We start from the raw sequence: 20,501 nt of genomic DNA, 5'->3' as shown, positions 1-20,501 counted from the left end.
GTATGTCTGTGTTACTTGGTGTAAGTGTATGTCTTTGTTACTTGGTGTAAGTGTGTGTCCGTGTTACTTGGGGTTAGTGTGTGTCTGTGTTCCTGGGTATCAGTGTATGTCTTTGTTACTTGGTGTCAGTGTTTGTCTGTGTTACTTGGTGTATGGGTGTGTCTGTGTTAATGGGTATCAGTGTATGTCTTTGTGACTTGGTGTCAGTGTATGTCTTTGTTACTGGGTGTCAGTGTGTGTCTTTTTGACTTGGTGTCAGTGTATGTCTTTGTTACTTGGTGTAAGTGTTTGTCTGTGTTAGTGAGTATCAGTGTATGTCTTTGTTACTTGGTGTCAGTGTATGTCAAAATATTTGGTGTAAGTGTATGTCTTTGTTACTTGGTGTCATTGTATTTATTTGTTACTTGGTGTCAGTGTGTGTCTGTGTTACTTGGTGTATGGGTGTGTCTGTTTTACTGTGTATCAGTGTATGTCTTTGTGACTTGGTGTCAGTGTATTTCTTTGTTACTGGGTGTCAGTGTGTGGCTTTGTGACTTGGTGTCAGTGTATGTCTTTGTTACTTGGTGTAAGTGTGTGTCTGTGTTACTGGGTATCAGTGTATGTCTTTGTTACTTGGTGTCAGTGTATGTGAAAATACTTGGTGTAAGTGTATGTCTTTGTTACTTGGTGTCAGTGTGTGCCTGTGTTACTGGGTATCAGTGTATGTCTTTGTGACATGGTATCAGTGTATGTCTTTGTGACTTGGTGTAAGTGTATGTCTTTGTTACTGGGTTTCAGTGTGTGTCTGTGTTACTTGGTGTCAGTGTATGTCTTTGTTACTGTTTATCAGTGTTTCCCTGTGTTACTGGGTGTCAGTCTGTGTTTGCTTGTGTTACTGGGTGTCAGTGTGTATCTGTGACACGAGGTGTCAGTATTTAGTTTAGTTTCGAGATGCAGCACTTTAACAGGCCCTTCGGTCCACTGAGTCTGTGCCGACCATCAACCACACATTTATACTAATCCTACAGTAATCCCGTATTCCTATCACATCCCCACCTGTCCCTATATATTTCCCTAGCACCTACCTATACGAGGGGCAATTTATGATGGCCAATTAACCTATCAACCTGCAAGTCATTGGCATGTGGGAGGAAACCGGAGCACCCGGAAAAAACCCATGCAGACGCAGGGTGAACTTGCAAACTACGCACAGGCAGTACCCAGAATCGAACCCGGGTCCCTGGAGCTGTGAGGCTGCGGTGCTAACCACTGCGCCAATGTGAACCCCCAACCCCCCACCCCCAGTGTGTGCCTGTGTTACTGGGTATCAGTGTATGTCTTTGTTACTGGGTGTCAGTGTATGTCTTTGTTACTTGGTGTAAGTGTGTGTCTTTGTTACTTGGTGTCAGTGTTTGTCTGTATTACTTGGTGTAAGTGTGTATCTGTGTTACTGGCTGTCAGTGTGTATCTGTGTTACTTGGTGTAAGTCTGTGTCTTTGTTACTTGGTGTCGGTGTGTGTCTGTGTTACTGGGTGTCAGTGTATGTCTTTGTTACTGGGTGTCAGTGTATGTCTTTGTTACTTGGTGTAAGTGTGTGTCTGTGTTACTGTGTGTCAGTGTATGTCTGTGTTACTTGGTGTAGGTGTGTGTCTGTGTTACTGGGTATCAGTGCATGTCTTTGTGACTTGGTGTCAGTGTATGTCTTTGTTACTGGGTGTCAGTGTGTGTCTTTGTGACTTGGTGTCAGTGTATGTCTTTGTTACTTGGTGTAATTGTGTGTCTGTGTTACTGGGTATCAGTGTATGTCTTTGTTACTTTGTGTCAGTGTAGGTGCTTTTGCTAACGCTGTTGGGGAGGGTTTAAACTAATGTGGCAGGGGGATGGGAACCAATTGAGGTCAGTTGACAGTAAGGAGGTAGTAACAAAAGCCTGTAAGGAACTAGATAATGAAGTCAGTGTGACTAAGGGGAAGAGCAGGCAGGGAGCAGATGATGAATATAAAGGGACTGGTGGTCTGAGGTGCATTTGTTTTAATGCAAGAAGTGTAGTAGGTAAGGCAGATGAACTTAGGGCTTGGATTAGTACCTGGGAGTATGATGTTATTGCTATTACTGAGACTTGGTTGAGGGAAGGGCATGATTGGCAACTAAATATCCCAGGATATCGATGCTTCAGGCGGGATAGAGAGGGAGGTAAAAGGGGTGGAGGAGTTGCATTACTGGTCAAAGAGGATATCACAGCTGTGCTGAAGGAGGGCACTATGGAGGACTCGTGCAGTGAGGCAATATGGACAGAACTCAGAAATAGGAAGGGTGCGGTAACAATGTTGGGGCTGTACTACAGGCCTCCCAACAGCGAGCGTGAGATAGAGGTACAAATATGTAAACAGATTATGGAAAGATGTAGGAGCAACAGGGTGGTGGTGATAGGAGATTTTAATTTTCCCAACATTGACTGGGATTCGCTTAGTGTTAGAGGTCCAGATGGAGCAGAATTTGTAAGGAGCATCCAGGAGGGTTTTCTAGAGCAGTATGTAAATAGTCCAACTCGGGAAGGGGCCATACTAGACCTGGTGTTGGGGAATGAGCCCGGACAGGTTGTTGAAGTTTCAGTAGGGGACTACTTTGGGAATAGTGATCACAATTCCGTAAGCTTTAAAATACTCATGGACAAAGACGAGAGTGGTCCAAAAGGGAGAGTGCTAAATTGGGGGAAGGCCAACTACACCAAAATTCGGCAGGAGCTGGGAAATGTAGATTGGGAGCAGCTGTTTGAAGGTAAATCCACATGTGATATGTGGGAGGCTTTTAAAGAGAGGTTGATTAGCGTGCAGGAGAGACATTTTCCTGTGAAAATGAGGGATAGAAATGGCAAGATTCGGGAACCATGGATGACAGGTGAAATTGTGAGACTAGCTAAGAGGAAAAAGGAAGCATACATAAGGTCTAGGCGGCTGATGAAAGACGAAGCTTTGAAAGAATATCGGGAATGTAGGACCAATCTGAAACGAGGAATTAAGAGGGCTAAAAGGGGTCATGAAATATCTTTAGCAAACAGGGTTAAGGAAAATCCCAAAACCTTTTATTCATATATAAGGAGAAAGAGGGTAACTAGAGAAAGGATTGGCCCACTAAAGGACAAAGGAGGAATGTTATGCTTGGACTCAGAGAAAATGGGTGAGATTCTAAACGAGTACTTTGCATCGGTATTCACCGAGGAGAGGGACATGACGGATGTTGAGGTTAGGAACAGATGTTTGATTACTCTAGGTCAAGTCGGCATAAGGAGGGAGGAAGTGTTGGGTATTCTAAAGGGCATTAAGGTGGACAAGTCCCCAGGTCCGGATGGGATCTATCCCAGGTTACTGAGGGAAGCGAGAGAGGAAATAGCTGGGGCCTTAACAGATATCTTTGCAGCATCCTTAAAAACGGGTGAGGTCCCGGAGGACTGGAGAATTGCTAATGTTGTCCCCTTGTTTAAGAAGGGTAGCAGGGATAATCCAGGTAATTATAGACCGGTGAGCCTGACGTCAGTGGTAGGGAAGCTGCTGGAGAAGATACTGAGGGATAGGATCTATTCCCATTTGGAAGAAAATGGGCTCATCAGTGATAGGCAACATGGTTTTGTGCAGGGAAGGTCATGTCTTACCAACTTAATAGAATTCTTTGAGGAAGTGACAAAGTCGATTGATGAGGGAAGGGCTGTCGATGTCATATACATGGACTTCAGTAAGGCGTTTGATAAGGTTCCCCATGGCAGGCTGATGGAGAAAGTGAAGGCGCTTGGGGTCCAAGGTGTACTAGCTAGATGGATAAAGAACTGGCTGGGCAACAGGAGACAGAGAGTAGCAGTGGAAGGGAGTTTCTCAAAATGGAGACGTGTGACCAGTGGTGTTCCACAGGGATCCGTGCTGGGACCACTGTTGTTTGTGATATACATTAATGATTTGGAGGAAAGTATAGGTGGACTGATTAGCAAATTTGCAGACGACACTAAGATTGGTGGAGTAGCAGATAGTGAAGGGGACTGTCAGAGAATACAGCAGAATATAGATAGATTGGAGAGTTGGGCAGAGAAATGGCAGATGGAGTTCAATCAGGGCAAATGCGAGGTGATGCATTTTGGAAGATCCAATTCAAGAGTGAACTATACAGTAAATGGAAAAGTCCTGGGGAAAATTGATGTCCAGAGAGATTTGGGTGTTCAGGTCCACTGTTCCCTGAAGGTGGCAACGCAGGTAAATAGAGTGGTCAAGAAGGCATACGGCATGCTTTCCTTCATCGGACGGGGCATTGAGTACAAGAGTTGGCAGGTCATGTTACAGTTGTATAGGACTTTGGTTCGGCCACATTTGGAATACTGCGTACAGTTCTGGTCGCCACATTATCAAAAGGATGTGGATGCTTTGGAGAGGGTGCAGAGGAGGTTCACCAAGATGTTGCCTGGTATGGAGGGCGCTAGCTATGAAGAGAGGTTGAGCAGATTAGGATTATTTTCATTAGAAAGACGGAGGTTGAGGGGGGACCTGATTGAGGTGTACAAAATCATGAGAGGTATAGACAGGGTGGATAGCAAGAGGCTTTTTCCCAGAGTGGGGGTTTCAATTACTAGAGGACATGAGTTCAAAGTGAAAGGGGAAAAGTTTAGGGGGGATATGCGTGGAAAGTTCTTTACGCAGAGGGTGGTGGGCACCTGGAACGCATTGCCAGCGGAGGTGGTAGATGCGGGCACGATGGAGTCTTTTAAGATGTATCTAGACAGATACATGAATGGGCAGGAAGAAAAGAGATACAGAACCTTTGAAAATAGGCGACATGTTTAGAGAGAGGATCTGGATCGGCGCAGGCTTGGAGGGCCGAAGGGCCTGTTCCTGTGCTGTAATTATATTTGTTCTTTGTTCTTTGTTCTAAAACACCTTCCACACACAGTGAAACCACTTACCCACACACTGAAACCCCGTCCCCACACACTGAAACCCCTTCCCCACACACTGAAACCCTTCCCCACACACTGAAACCCCTTCCCCACGCACTGAAACCATTCCCCACACAGAGAAACCACTTCCCCACACAGAGAACCCCCTTCCTCACACACTGAAACCATTCCCCACACACTAAAACCCCTTCCCCACACACTGAACCACATTCCCCACACACTGAAACCCCTTCCACACACACTGAAACCCCTTCCCCACACAATGAAACCATTCCCCACACACTGAAACCCGTTCCACACACACTGAAACCCCTTCTTCACATACTGAAACGCCTTCCCCACACACTGAAACCTCTTGCCCACACACTGAAACCCCTTCCCCACACACTGAAACCCCTTCCACACACAGAGAATCCCCTTCCCCACACACTGAATCACCTTCCCCACACACTGAAATCCTTTCCCCACACACTGAAACAATTCCCCACACACTGAAACCCCTTCCCCACACACGGAAACCCCTTCCCCACACACTGAAACCCCGTCCCCACACACTGAAACCATTTCCCACACACTGAATCCCCTTCCCCACACACTGAAACCCCGTCCACACACACTGAAACACCCTCCCCACACACTGAAACTCTTCCCCACACACTGAAACCCCTTCCCCACACAATGAAACCAAGCCCCACACACTGAAACCCCTTCCCCACACAGAGAAACCCCTTCCCCATACACTGAAACCATTCCCCAGACACTGAAACCCCTTCCCCACACACTGAACCACAATTCCCCACACACTGAAACCCCTTCCACACACACTGAAACCCCTTCCCCACACATTGAAACCATTCCCCATACACTGAAACCCCTTCCACACACACTGAAACCCCTTCCCCACACACTGAAACCCTTTCCCCCCACACTGAAACCATTCCCCACACACTGAAACCCCGTCCCCACACACTGAAACCCCTTCCCCACCCAGAGAATCCCCTTCCGCACACACTGAATCACCTTCCCCACACACTGAAAACATTTCCCCACACACTGAATCAATTCCCCACACACTGAATCCCCTTCCCCACACACGGAAACCCCTTCCCCACAGACTGAAACCCCATCCCCACACACTGAAACCCCTTCCCTACACACTGAAACCCATCCCCACACACTGAAACCCCTACCCTACACACTGAAACCCCTTCCCCACACACTGAACCCCGTCCCCACACAGTGAAACACCTTCCCACACACTGAAACCCATACCCACATACTGAAACCCTTCCCCACACACTGAAACCCCTTCCCCACACACTGAAACCCATCCCCACACACTGAAACCCCTACCCTACACACTGAAACCCCTTCCCCACACACTGAACCCCGTCCCCACACAGTGAAACACCTTCCCCACACACTGAAACCATTTCCCACACACTGAAACCCATACCCACATACTGAAACCCTTCCCCACACACTGAAACCCCTTCCCCACACACTGAAACCCTTCCCCACACACTGAAACCCTTCCCCACACACTGAAATCCTTCCCCACACACTGACACCCCTTCCCCACACGCTGAAACCCCTTCCCCACGCACTGAAACCATTCCCCACACAGAGAAACCCCTTCCCCACACAGTGAACCCCCTTCCTCACACACTGAAACCACTTCACCACACACTGAAACCTCTTGCCCACACACTGAAACACCTTCCACACACAGAGAATCCCCTTCCCCACACACTGAAACCATTCCCCACACACTCAAACAATTCCCCACACACTGAATCCCCTTCCCCACACACGGAAACCCCTTCTCCACACACTGAAACCCCGTCCCCACACACTGAAACCATTTCCCACACACTGAATCCCCTTCCCCACACACTGAAACCCCGTCCCACACACTGAAACACCTTCCCCACACACTGAAGCCCTTCCCCACACACTGAAACACCTTCCCCACACACTGAAACCAAGCCCCACACACTGAAACCGCTTCCCCACACAGAGAAACCCCATCCCCACACACTGAAACCCTTCCCCACACACTGAAACCCCTTCACCACACACTGAACCACAATTCCCCACACACTGAAACCCCTTCCACACACACTGAAACCCCTTCCCCACACATTGAAACCATTCCCCACACACTGAAACCCCTTCCACACACACTGAAACCCCTTCCCCACACACTGAAACCCTTTCCCCACACACTGAAACCATTCCCCACACACTGAAACCCCTTCCCCACACACTGGAACCCCGTCCCCACACACTGAAACCCCTTCCCCACCCAAAGAATCCCCTTCCAAACACACTGAATAACCTTCCCCACACACTGAAAAACTTTCCCCACACACTGAATCAATTCCCCACACACTGAAACCCCTTCCCCACACACGGAAACCCCTTCCCCACAGACTGAAACCCCATCCCCACACACTGAAACCCCTTCCCCACACACTGAAACCCATCCCCACACACTGAAACCCCTTGCCCTACACACTGAAACACCCTTCCCCACACAATGAACCCCGTCCCCAAACAGTGAAACACATTCCCACACACTGAACCTCCTTCCCCACACATTGAAACCATTCCCCACACACTGAAACCCATACCCACATACTGAAACACTTCCCCACACACTGAAACCCCTTCCCCACACACTGAAACCCTTCCCCACACACTGAAACCCTTCCCCACACACTGAAATCCTTCTCCACACACTGACACCCCTTCCCCACACGCTGAAACCATTCCCCACACACTGAAACCATTCCCCACACACTGAAACCCTTCCCCACACACTGAAGCCCTTCCCCACACACTGAATCCCCTTCCCCACACACTGAAACACCTTCCCCACACAGTGAAACCCTTCCCCACACACTGAAACCCTGTCCCCACACACTGAAACCCCTTCCACACACACTGAAACCCTTTCCCACACAGAGAAACCCCTTCCCCACACACTGAAACCATTCCCCACACACTGAAACCCCTTCCCCACACAGTGATACCCCTTCCCCACACACTGAAACCATTCCCCACACACTGAAACCCCTTCCCCACACACTGAACCACATTCCCCACACACTGAACCCCCTTCCACACACACTGAAACCCGGTCCCCACACACTGAAACCATTCCCCACACACTGAAACCTCTTCCACACACACTGAAACCCCTTCCCCACACACTAAAACCCCTTCCCCACTCACTGAAAGCATTCCCCACACAGTGAATCCCCTTCCCCACACACTGAAACACCTTCCCCACACACTGAAACCCATGCCCCACACACTGAAACCATTCCGCACACATTGAAACCCCTTCCCCGCACACTCAAACCCCTTCCCCACACAGTGAAACCCCTTCCCCACACACTGAAACCCTTTCCCCACACACGGAAACCCTTCCCCACACACTGAATCCCCTTCACCCCACACTGAAACCCCTTCCCCACACACTGAAACCATTCCCCACACACTGAAACCCCTTCCCTACACACTGAAACCCCTTCCCCACACAGAGAAACCCCTTCCCCACACACTGAAACCACTTCCCCACACAGAGAAACCCCTTCCCCACACACTGAAACCACTTCCCCACACAGTGAAACCCCTTCCCCACACACTGAAACCCTTTCCCCACACAGTGAAACCCCTTCCCCAAACACTGAAACCCGTCCCCACACACTGAAACCATTCCCCATGCACTGAAACCCCTTCCCCACACACTGAAACCCCTTCCCCACACACTGAAACCCCTTCCCCACACACTGAAACAACGTCACCACACACCGAAACCCCTACCCCAAACACTGAAACCCCTTCCCCACATAGTGAATCCCCTTCCCCACACACTGAAACACCTTCCCCACACACTGAAACCCTTGCCCCACACACAGATACCATTCCGCACACACTGAAACCCCTTCCCCACACACTCAAACCCCTTCCCCACACAGTGAAACCTCTTCCCCACACAATCAAACCCCTTCCCCACACAGTGAAGCCCCTTCCCCACACACTGAAACCCTTTCCCCACACACGGAAACCCCTTCCCCACACACTGAAACATCTTCCCCACACACTGAAAACCCATCCCCACACAGTGAAACCTCTTCCCCACACACTGAAACCCCTTCCCCACACACTGAAACCCCTAAACTACACACTGAAACCGCTTCCCCACACACTGAAACCCTGTCCCCACACAGTGAAACACCTTCCCCACACACTGAAAATCCTTCCCCACACACTGAAACGCTTCCCCTCACACTGAAACCAATACCAACACACTGAAACCCTTCCCCACACACTGAAACTCCTTCTCCACACACTGAAACCCTTCCACACACATTGAAACCCCTCCCCACACACTGAAATCCTTCCCCACACACAGAAACCCCTTCCCCACACGCTGAAACCATTCCCCACACACTGAAACCCCGTCCCCACACAGTGAAACACCTTCCCCACACACTGAAAATCCTTCCCCACACACTGAAACCCTTCCCCTCACACTGAAACCAATACCAACACACTGAAATCCTTCCCCACACACAGATACCCCGTCCCCACACACTGAAACCCTTCCCCACAGACTGAAACCCCTTCCCCACACACTGAATCACTTCCCCACACACTGAAACCCTTCCCCACACACTGAATCCCCTTCACCCCACACTGAAACCATTCCCCACACAGTGAATCCATTCCCCACACACTGAAACCCTTCCTCACACACTGAAACCCCTCCCCACACACTGAAACTCCTTCCCCACACACTGAAACACTTCCCCTCACACTGCAACCCATACCAACACACTGTAACCCTTCCCCACACACTGACACTCCTTCCCCACACACTGAAACCCTTCCCCACACACTGAAACCGCTCCCCACACACTGAAACCCTTCCCCACACACAGAAACCCCTTCCCCACACGCTGAAACCATTCCCCACACACTGAAACCATTCCCCACACACTGAAACCCTTCCCAACATACTGAAACCCCTTCCCCACACACTGAATCCCTTCCCCACACACTGAAACCCTTCCCCACACAGTGAATCCCCTTCACCCCACACTGAAACACCTTCCACACACAGTGAAACCCCTTCCCCACACACTGAAACCATTCCCCACACAGTGAATCCATTCCCCACAAACTGAAAACACTTCCCCTCACAGTGAGACACCTTCCCCACACACTGAATACCTTCCCAACACACTGAAACCATTCCCCACACACTGATACCCCTACCCCACACAGTGAAACCCCTTCCCCACACACTGAAACCCCTTCCCCACACAGTGAAACCCCTTCCCCACACACTGAAACCCTTTCCCCACACAGTGAAACCCCTTCCCCACACACTGAAACCCCTTCCCCACACACTGAAACCATTCCCCACGCACTGAAACCTCTTCCCCACACACTGAAACCCCTTCCCCACACACTGAAACAACGTCCCCACTCACCGAAACCCCTTCCCCAAACACTGAAACCCCTTCCCCACACAGTGAATCCCTTTCCCCACACACTGAAACACGTTCCCCACACACTCAAACCCTTGGCCCACACACTGAAACCATTCCCCACACACTGAAACACCTTCCCCACACACTGAAACCCCTTCCCCACACACTGAATCCCCTTCCCCACACACTGAAACACCTTCCCCACACACTGAAACCCCTTCCCCACACACTGAAACCCTTCCCCACACACTGAAACCCTTCCCCACACACTGAAACCCCTTCCACACACGCTGAAACCATTCCCCACACACTGAAACCATTCCCCACACACTGAAACCCTTCCCCACAAACTGAAACCCCTTCCCCACACACTGAAACCCATCCCCACACACTGAAACCCTTCCCCACACACTGAATCCCCTTCCCCACACACTGAAACACATTCCCCACACAGTGAAACCCTACCCCACACACTGAAACCCCGTCCCCACACACTGAATCCCCTTCCCCACACACTGAAACCCTTCCCCACACACTGAAACCCCTTCCCCTCACACTGAAACCCATACCAACACACTGTACCCTTTCCCCACACACTGACACTCCTTCCCCACACACTGAAACCCTTCCTCACACACTGAAACCCCTCCCCACACACTGAAATCCTTCCCCACACACAGATACCCCGTCCCCACACACTGAAACCCTTCCCCACATACTGAAACCCCTTCCCCACACACTGAATCCCTTCCCCACACACTGAAACCCTTCCCCACACACTGAATCCCCTTCACCCCACACTGAAACCATTCCCCACACAGTGAATCCATTCCCCACACACTGAAAACCTTCCCCACACACTGAAACCCTTCCCCTCACACTGAAACCCATACCAACACACTGTAACCCTTCCCCACACACTGACACTCCTTCCCCACACACCGAAACCCTTCCTCACACACTGAAACCCCTCCCCACACACTGACATCCTTCCCCACACACAGATACCCCGTCCCCACACACTGAAACCCTTCCCCACATACTGAAACCCTTTCCCCACACACTGAATACCTACCCTACACACTGAACCCCTTCCCCACACAGTGAAACACATTCCCCACACACTGAAACTCCTTCCCCACACACTGAAACCCTTCCCCTCACACTGAAACCCATACCAACACACTGAAACCCTTCCCCACTCACTGACACTCCTTCCCCACACACTGAAACCCTTCCCCACACACTGAAACCGCTCCCCACACACTGAAACCCTTCCCCACACACAGAAACCCCTTCCCCACACGCTGAAACCATTCCCCACACACTGAAACCATTCCCCACACACTGAAACCCTTCCCAACATACTGAAACCCCTTCCCCACACACTGAATCCCTTCCCCACACACTGAAACCCTTCCCCACACACTGAATCCCCTTCACCCCACACTGAAACACCTTCCACACACAGTGAAACCCCTTTCCCACACACTGAAACCATTCCCCACACAGTGAATCCATTCCCCACACACTGAAACCCCTTCGACACACACTGAAACCCCTTCCCCACACACTGAAAACATTCCCCACACACTGAAACCCCTTCCACACACACTGAAACCCATTCCCCACACACTGAAACACCTTCCCCACACACTGAAACCATTCCCCACATACTGAAACCCCTTCCCCACACAGTGAAACCCCTTCCCCACGCACTGAAACCCCTTCCCCACACAGAGAAACCCCTTCCCCACACACTGAAACCCCTTCCCCACACACTGAAACCATTCCCCACATACTGAAACCCCTTCCCCACACAGTGAAACCCCTTCCCCACGCACTGAAACCCCTTCCCCACACAGAGAAACCCCTTCCCCACACATGAAACATCGTCCCCACACACCGAAACCCCTACCCCAAACACTGAAACCCCTTCCCCACACAGTGAATCCCCTTCCCCACACACTGAAACACGTTCCCCACACACTCAAACCCTTGGCCCACACACTGAAACCATTCCCCACACACTGAAACCCCTTCCCCACACACTGAAACCCTTCCCCACACACTGAATCCCCTTCCCCACACACTGAAACAGCTTCCCCACACACTGAAACCCCTTCCCCACACACTGAAACCCTTCCCCACACACTGAAACCCTTCCCCACACACTGAAACCCCTTCCCCACACGCTGAAACCATTCCCCACACACTGAAACCATTCCCCACACACTGAAACCCTTCCCCACACACTGAAACCCCTTCCCCACACACTGAAACCCATCCCCACACACTGAAACCCTTCCCCACACACTGAATCCCCTTCCCCACACACTGAAACACATTCCCCACACAGTGAAACCCTTCCCCACACACTGAAACCCCGTCCCCACACACTGAATCCCCTTCCCCACACACTGAAACCCTTCCCCACACACTGAAACCCCTTCCCCACACACTGAAACCATTCCCCACACACTGAAACCCCTTCCCCACACAGTGAAACCCCTTCCCCACACACTGAAACCATTCCCCACACACTGAAACCCCTTCCCCACACACTGAACCACATTCCCCACACACTGAAATACCTTCGACACACACTGAAACCCCTTCCCCACACACTGAAAACATTCCCCACACACTGAAACCCCTTCCACACACACTGAAACCCATTCCCCACACACTGAAACCCCTTCCCCACACACTGAAATCATTCCCCACACACTGAAACCCCTTCCCCACACAGAGAAACCCCTTCCCCACACACTGAAACCCCTTCCCCACACAGTGAAACCCCTTCCCCACACACTGAAACCCTTTCCCCACACAGTGAAACCCCTTCCCCACACACTGAAACCCCTTCTCCACACACTGAAACCATTCCCCACGCACTGAAACCTCTTCCCCACACACTGAAACCCCTTCCCCACACACTGAAACATCGTCCCCACACACCGAAACCCCTTCCCCAAACACTGAAACCCCTTCCCCACACAGTGAATCCCCTTCCCCACACACTGGAACACGTTCCCCACACACACAAACCCTTGGCCCACACACTGAAACCATTCCCCACACACTGAAACCCCTTCCCCACACACTCAAACCCCTTCCCCACACAGTGAAACCCCTTCCCCACACACTGAAACCCTTTCCCCACACACGGAAACCCCTTCCCCACACACAGAAACCACGTCCCCACACACTGAAACATCTTCCCCACACACTGAAAACCCATCCCCACACAATGACACCTCTTCCCCACACACTGAAACCCATACCAACACACTGTACCCCTTCCCCACACACTGACACTCCTTCCCCACACACTGAAACCCTTCCTCACACACTGAAACCCCTCCCCACACACTGACATCCTTCCCCACACACAGATACCCCGTCCCCACACACTGAAACCCTTCCCCACATACTGAAACCCCTTCCCCACACACTGAATCCCTTCCCCACACACTGAAACCCTTCCCCACACAGTGAAACACCTTCCCCACACATTGAAACTCCTTCCCCACACACTGAAACCCTTCCCCTCACACTGAAACCCATACCAACACACTGAAACCCTTCCCCACTCACTGACACTCCTTCCCCACACACTGAAACCCTTCCCCACACACTGGAAACGCTCCCCACACACTGAAACCCTTCCCCACACACAGAAACCCCTTCCCCACACGCTGAAACCATTCCCCACACACTGAAACCATTCCCCACACACTGAAACCCTTCCCAACATACTGAAACCCCTTCCCCACACACTGAAACCCCTTCCCCACACACTGAAACCCTTCCCCACACACTGAATCCCCTTCACCCCACACTGAAACACCTTCCACACACAGTGAAACCCCTTCCCCACACACTGAAACCATTCCCCACACAGTGAATCCATTCCCCACACACTGAAAACACTTCCCCTCACGGTGCGACACCTTCCCCACACACTGAATACCTTCCCAACACACTGAAACCATTCCCCACACACTGATACCCCTACCCCACAAAGTGAAACCCCTTCCCCACACACTGAAACCCTTCCCCACACACTGAAACCATTCCCCACACACTGAAACCCCTTCCCCACACAGTGAAACACCTTCCCCACACACTGAACCACATTCCCCAGACAATGAAACCCCTTCCACACACACTGAAACCCCTTCCCCACACACTGAAACCATTCCCCACACACTGAAACCCCTTCCCCACACACTGAAACAACGTCCCCACACACCGAAACCCCTTCCCCAAACACTTAAACCCCTTCCCCACACAGTGAATCCCCTTCCCCACACACTGAAACAACTTCCCCACACACTGAAACCCTTGCCCCACACACTGAACCCATTCCCCACAAACTGAAACCCCTTCCCCACACACTCAAACCCCTTCCCCACATAGTGAAACCCCTTCCCCACACACTGAAACCATTTCCCCACACACGGAATCCCCTTCCCCACACACAGAAACCCCGTCCCCACACACTGAAACATCTTCCCCACACACTGAAAACCCATATCCACACAATGAAACATCTTCCCCACACACTGAAACCCCTTCGCCACACACTGAAACACTTCCCCACACGCTGAAACCCCTACACTACACACTGAAACCGCTTCCCCACACACTGAAACCCCGTCCCCACACAGTGAAAGACCTTCCCCACACACTGAAACTACTTCCCCACACACTGAAACCCTTCCCCTCACACTGAAACCCAGACCAACACACTGAAACACTTCCCCACACGCTGAAACTCATTCCCCACACACTGAAACCCTTCCCCACACACTGAAACCCCTTCCACACACACTGAAACCCCTTCCCCACACACTGAAACCCCTTCCCCACACACGGAATCCCCTTCCCCACACACTGAAACAACTTCCCCACACACTGAAACCCTTGCCCCACACACTGAAACCAGTCCCCACAAACAGAAACCCCTTCCCCACACACTCAAACCCCTTCCCCACATAGTGAAACCCCTTCCCCACACACTGAAACCCTTTCCCCACACACGGAATCCCCTTCCCCACACACAGAAACCCCGTCCCCACACACTGAAACATCTTCCCCACACACTGAAAACCCATCCCCACACAGTGAAACATCTTCCCCACACACTGAAACCCCTTCGCCACACACTGAAACCCTTCCCCACACGTTGAAACCCCTACACTACACACTGAAACCGCTTCCCCACACATTGAAACCCCGTCCCCACACAGTGAAAGACCTTCCCCACACACTGAAACTACTTCCCCACACACTGAAACCCTTCCCCTCACACTGAAACCCATACCAACACACTGAAACACTTCCCCACACGCTGAAACTCATTCCCCACACACTGAAACCCTTCCCCACACACTGAAACCCCTTGCCCCACACACTGAAACCATTCCCCACACTCTGAAACCCCTTCCCCACACACTGAACCATTCCCCACACACTGAAACCCCTTCCACACACACTGAAACCCCTTCCCCACACATTGAACCACTTCCCCACACACTGAAACCCATTCCACACACACTGAAACCCCTTCCCCACACACTGAAACGCCTTCCCCACACACTGAAACCCCTTCCCCACACACTGAAACCCCTTCCCCACCCAGAGAATCCCCTTCCCCACACACTGAATCACCTTCCCCACACACTGAAAACCATTCCCCACACACTGAATCAGTTCCCCACACACTGAATCCCCTTGCCCCACACACGGAAACCCCTTCCCAACACACTGAAACCCCTTCCCCACACACTGAAACACATCCCCACACACTGAAACCCCTACCCTACACACTGAAACCACTTCCCCACACACTGAACCCGGTCCCCACACAGTGAAACACCTTCCCACACACTGAAACTCCTACCCCACACACTGAAACCCCGTCCCCACACACTGAAACCCTTCCCCACACACTGAAACCCCTTCCCCACACACTGAAACCATTCCCCACTCACTGAAACCCCTTCCCCACACAGTGAAACCACTTCCCCACACCCTGAAACCCTTCCCCACACACTGAAACCCCTTCCCCACACACTGAACCACATTCCCCACACACTGAAACCCCTTCGACTCACACTGAAACCCCTTCCCCACACACTGAAACCATTCCCCACACACTGAAACCCCTTCCACACCCACTGAAACCCATTCCCCACACACTGAAACCCCTTCCCCACACACTGAAACCATTTCCCACACACTGAAACCCTTTCCCACACACTGAAACCCCTTCCACACACACTGAAACCCCTTCCCCACACACTGAAACCCCTTCCGCACACACTGACACCATTCCCCACACACTGAAACCCCTTCCCCACACACTGAAACCATTCCCCACACACTGAATCCCCTTCCCCACAAAGTGAAACCCCTTCCCCACACACTGAAACCCCTTCCGCACACACTGAAACCATTCCCCACACACTGAAACCCCTTCCCCACACACTGAAACCATTCCCCACACACTGAAACCCCTTCCCCACACACTGAACCACAATTCCCCACACAATGAAACCCCTTCCACATACACTGAAATCCCTTCCCCACACATTGAAACCATTCCCCACAAACTGAATCCCCTTCCACATCACTGAAACCCCTTTCCCCACACACTGAAACCCTTCCCCACACACTGAAACCCCTTCCCCACACACTGAAACCATTCCCCACACACTGAAACCCCGTCCCAACACAGTGAAACCACTTCCCCACACACTGAAACCCTTCCCCACACACTGAAACCCCTTCCCCACACACTGAACCACATTCCCCACACACTGAAACCCCTTCGACTCACACTGAAACCCCTTCCCCACACACTGAAACCATTCCCCACACACTGAAACCCCTTCCACACCCACTGAAACCCATTCCCCACACACTGAAAACCCTCCCCCACACACTGAAACCATTCCCCACACACTGAAACCCTTTCCCACACACTGAAACCCCTTCCACACACACTGAAACCCCTTCCCCACACACTGAAACCCCTTCCGCACACACTGAAACCATTCCCCACACACTGAAACCCCTTCCCCACACACTGAAACCATTCCCCACACACTGAATCCCCTTCCCCACACAGTGAAACCCCTTCCCCACACACTGAAACCCCTTCCGCACACACTGAAACCATTCCCCACAAACTGAAACCCCTTCCCCACACACTGAAACCATTGCCCACACACTGAAACCCCCTCCCCACACACTGTAACCCCTTCCCCACACACTGAAACAACGTCCCCACACACCGAAACCCCTTCCCCAAACACTGAAACCCCTTCCCCACACTGTGAATCCCCTTCCCCACACACTGAAACACGTTCCCCACTCACTCAAACCCTTGGCCCACACACTGAGACAATTCCCCACACACTGAAACCCCTTGCCCACACACTCAAACCCCTTCCCCACACACGGAAACCCCTTCCCCACACACAGAAACCCCGTCCCCACACACTGAAACATCTTCCCCACACACTGAAAACCCATCCCCACACAATGACACCTCTTCCCCACACACTGAAACCCCTTCACCACACACTGTAACCCTTCCCCACACGCTGAAACCCCTACCCTACACACAGAAACCGCTTCCCCACACACTGAAACCCCGTCCCCACACAGTGAAACACCTTCCCCACACACTGAAACTCCTTCCCCACACACTGAAACCCTTCCCCTCACACTGAAACCCATACCAACACACTGTACCCCTTCCCCACACACTGACACTCCTTCCCCACACACTGAAACCCTTCCTCACACACTGAAATCCTTCCCCACACACAGATACCCCGTCCCCACACACTGAAACCCTTCCCCACATACTGAAACCCTTTCCCCACACACTGAATCCCTTCCCCACACACTGAAACCCTTCCCCACACACTGAATCCCCTTCACCCCACACTGAAACCATTCCCCACACAGTGAATCCATTCCCCACACACTGAAACCCTTCCTCACACACTGAAACCCCTCCCCACACACTGAAACCCCTTCCCCGCACACTGAAACCCTTCCCCTCACACTGAAACCCATACCAACACACTGTAACCCTTCCCCACACACTGACACTCCTTCCCCACACACTGAAACCCTTCCTCACACACTGAAACCCCTCCCCACACACTGACATCCTTCCCCACACACAGATACCCGGTCCCCACACACTGAAACCCTTCCCCACATACTGAAACCCCTTCCCCAAACACTGAATACCTACCCTACACACTGAAACCCCTTCCCCACACAGTGAAACACCTTCCCCACACACTGAAACTCCTTCCTCACACACTGAAACCCTTCCCCTCACACTGAAACCCATACCAACACACTGAAACCCTTCCCCACTTACTGACACTCCTTCCCCACACACTGAAACCCTTCCCCACACACTGAAACCGCTCCCCACACACTGAAACCCTTCCCCACACACAGATACCCCTTCCCCACACGCTGAAACCATTCCCCACACACTGAAACCATTCCCCACACACTGAAACCCTTCCCCACACACTGAATCCCCTTCACCCCACACTGAAACACCTTCCACACACAGTGAAACCCCTTCCCCACACACTGAATCCATTCCCCACACACTGATACCCCTACCCCACACAGTGAAACCCCTTCCCCACACACTGAAACACCTTCCCCACACAGTGAAACCCCTTCCCCACACACTGAAACCCTTTCCCCACACAGTGAAACCCCTTCCCCACTCAAAGAAACCCCTTCCCCACACACTGAAACCATTCCCCACACACTGAAACCCCTTCCCCACACACTGAACCACATTCCCCACACACTGAAACCCCTTCGACACACACTGAAACCCCTTCCCCACACACTGAAACCATTCCCCACACACTGAAACCCCTTCCACACACACTGAAACCCATTCCCCACACACTGAAACCCCTTCCCCAGACACTGAAACCATTCCCCACACACTGAAAACCCTTCCCCACACATTGAAACCCCTTCCCCACACACTGAAACCCCTTCCCCACACAGAGAAACCCCTTCCCCACACACTGAAACCCCTTCCCCACACAGTGAAACCCCTTCCCCACACACGGAAACCCTTTCCCCACACAGTGAAACCCCTTCCCCACACACTGAAACCCCTTCCCCACACACTGAAACCATTCCCCACGCACTGAAACCTCTTCCCCACACACTGAAACCCCTTCCCCACAAACTGAAACAACGTCCCCACACACCGAAACCCCTTCCCCAAACACTGAAACCCCATCCCCACACAGTGAATCCCCTTCCCCACACTTTGAAACACGTTCCCCACACACTCAAACCCTTGGCCCACACACTGAAACCATTCCCCACACACTTAAACCCCTTCCCCACACTCTCAATCCCCTTCCCCACACAGTGAAACCCCTTCCCCACACACTGAAACCCTTTGCCCACACACGGAAACCCCTTCCCCACACACAGAAACCCCGTCCCCACACACTGAAACATCTTCCCCACACACTGAAAACCCATCCCCACACAATGACACCTCTTCCCCACAAACTGAAACCCCTTCCCCACACACTGAAACCCTTCCCCACACGCTGAAACCCCTACCCTACACACTGAAACCGCTTCCCCACACACTGAAACCCCGTCCGCACACAGTGAAACACCTTCCCCACACACTGAAACTCCTTCCCCACACACTGAAACCCTTCCCCTCACACTGAAACCCATACCAACACACTGTACCCCTTCCCCACACACTGACACTCCTTCCCCACACACTGAAACCCTTCCCCACATTCTGAAACCCCTTCCCCACACACTGAATCCGTTCCCCACACACTGAAACACCTTCCCCACACAGTGAAACCCTACCCCACACACTGAAACCCCGTCCCCACACACTGAATCCCCTTCCCCACACACTGAAACCATTCCCCACACACTGAAACCCCTTCCACACACACAGAAACCCATTCCCCACACACTGAAACCCCTTCCCCAGACACTGAAACCATTCCCCACACAATG

The sequence above is a fragment of the Heterodontus francisci genome, chromosome 35, assembly GCF_036365525.1.
Source record: "Heterodontus francisci isolate sHetFra1 chromosome 35, sHetFra1.hap1, whole genome shotgun sequence".
Classification (NCBI taxonomy): Eukaryota; Metazoa; Chordata; class Chondrichthyes; order Heterodontiformes; family Heterodontidae; genus Heterodontus; species Heterodontus francisci.
Note: the sequence above shows the minus strand (reverse complement) of the source record.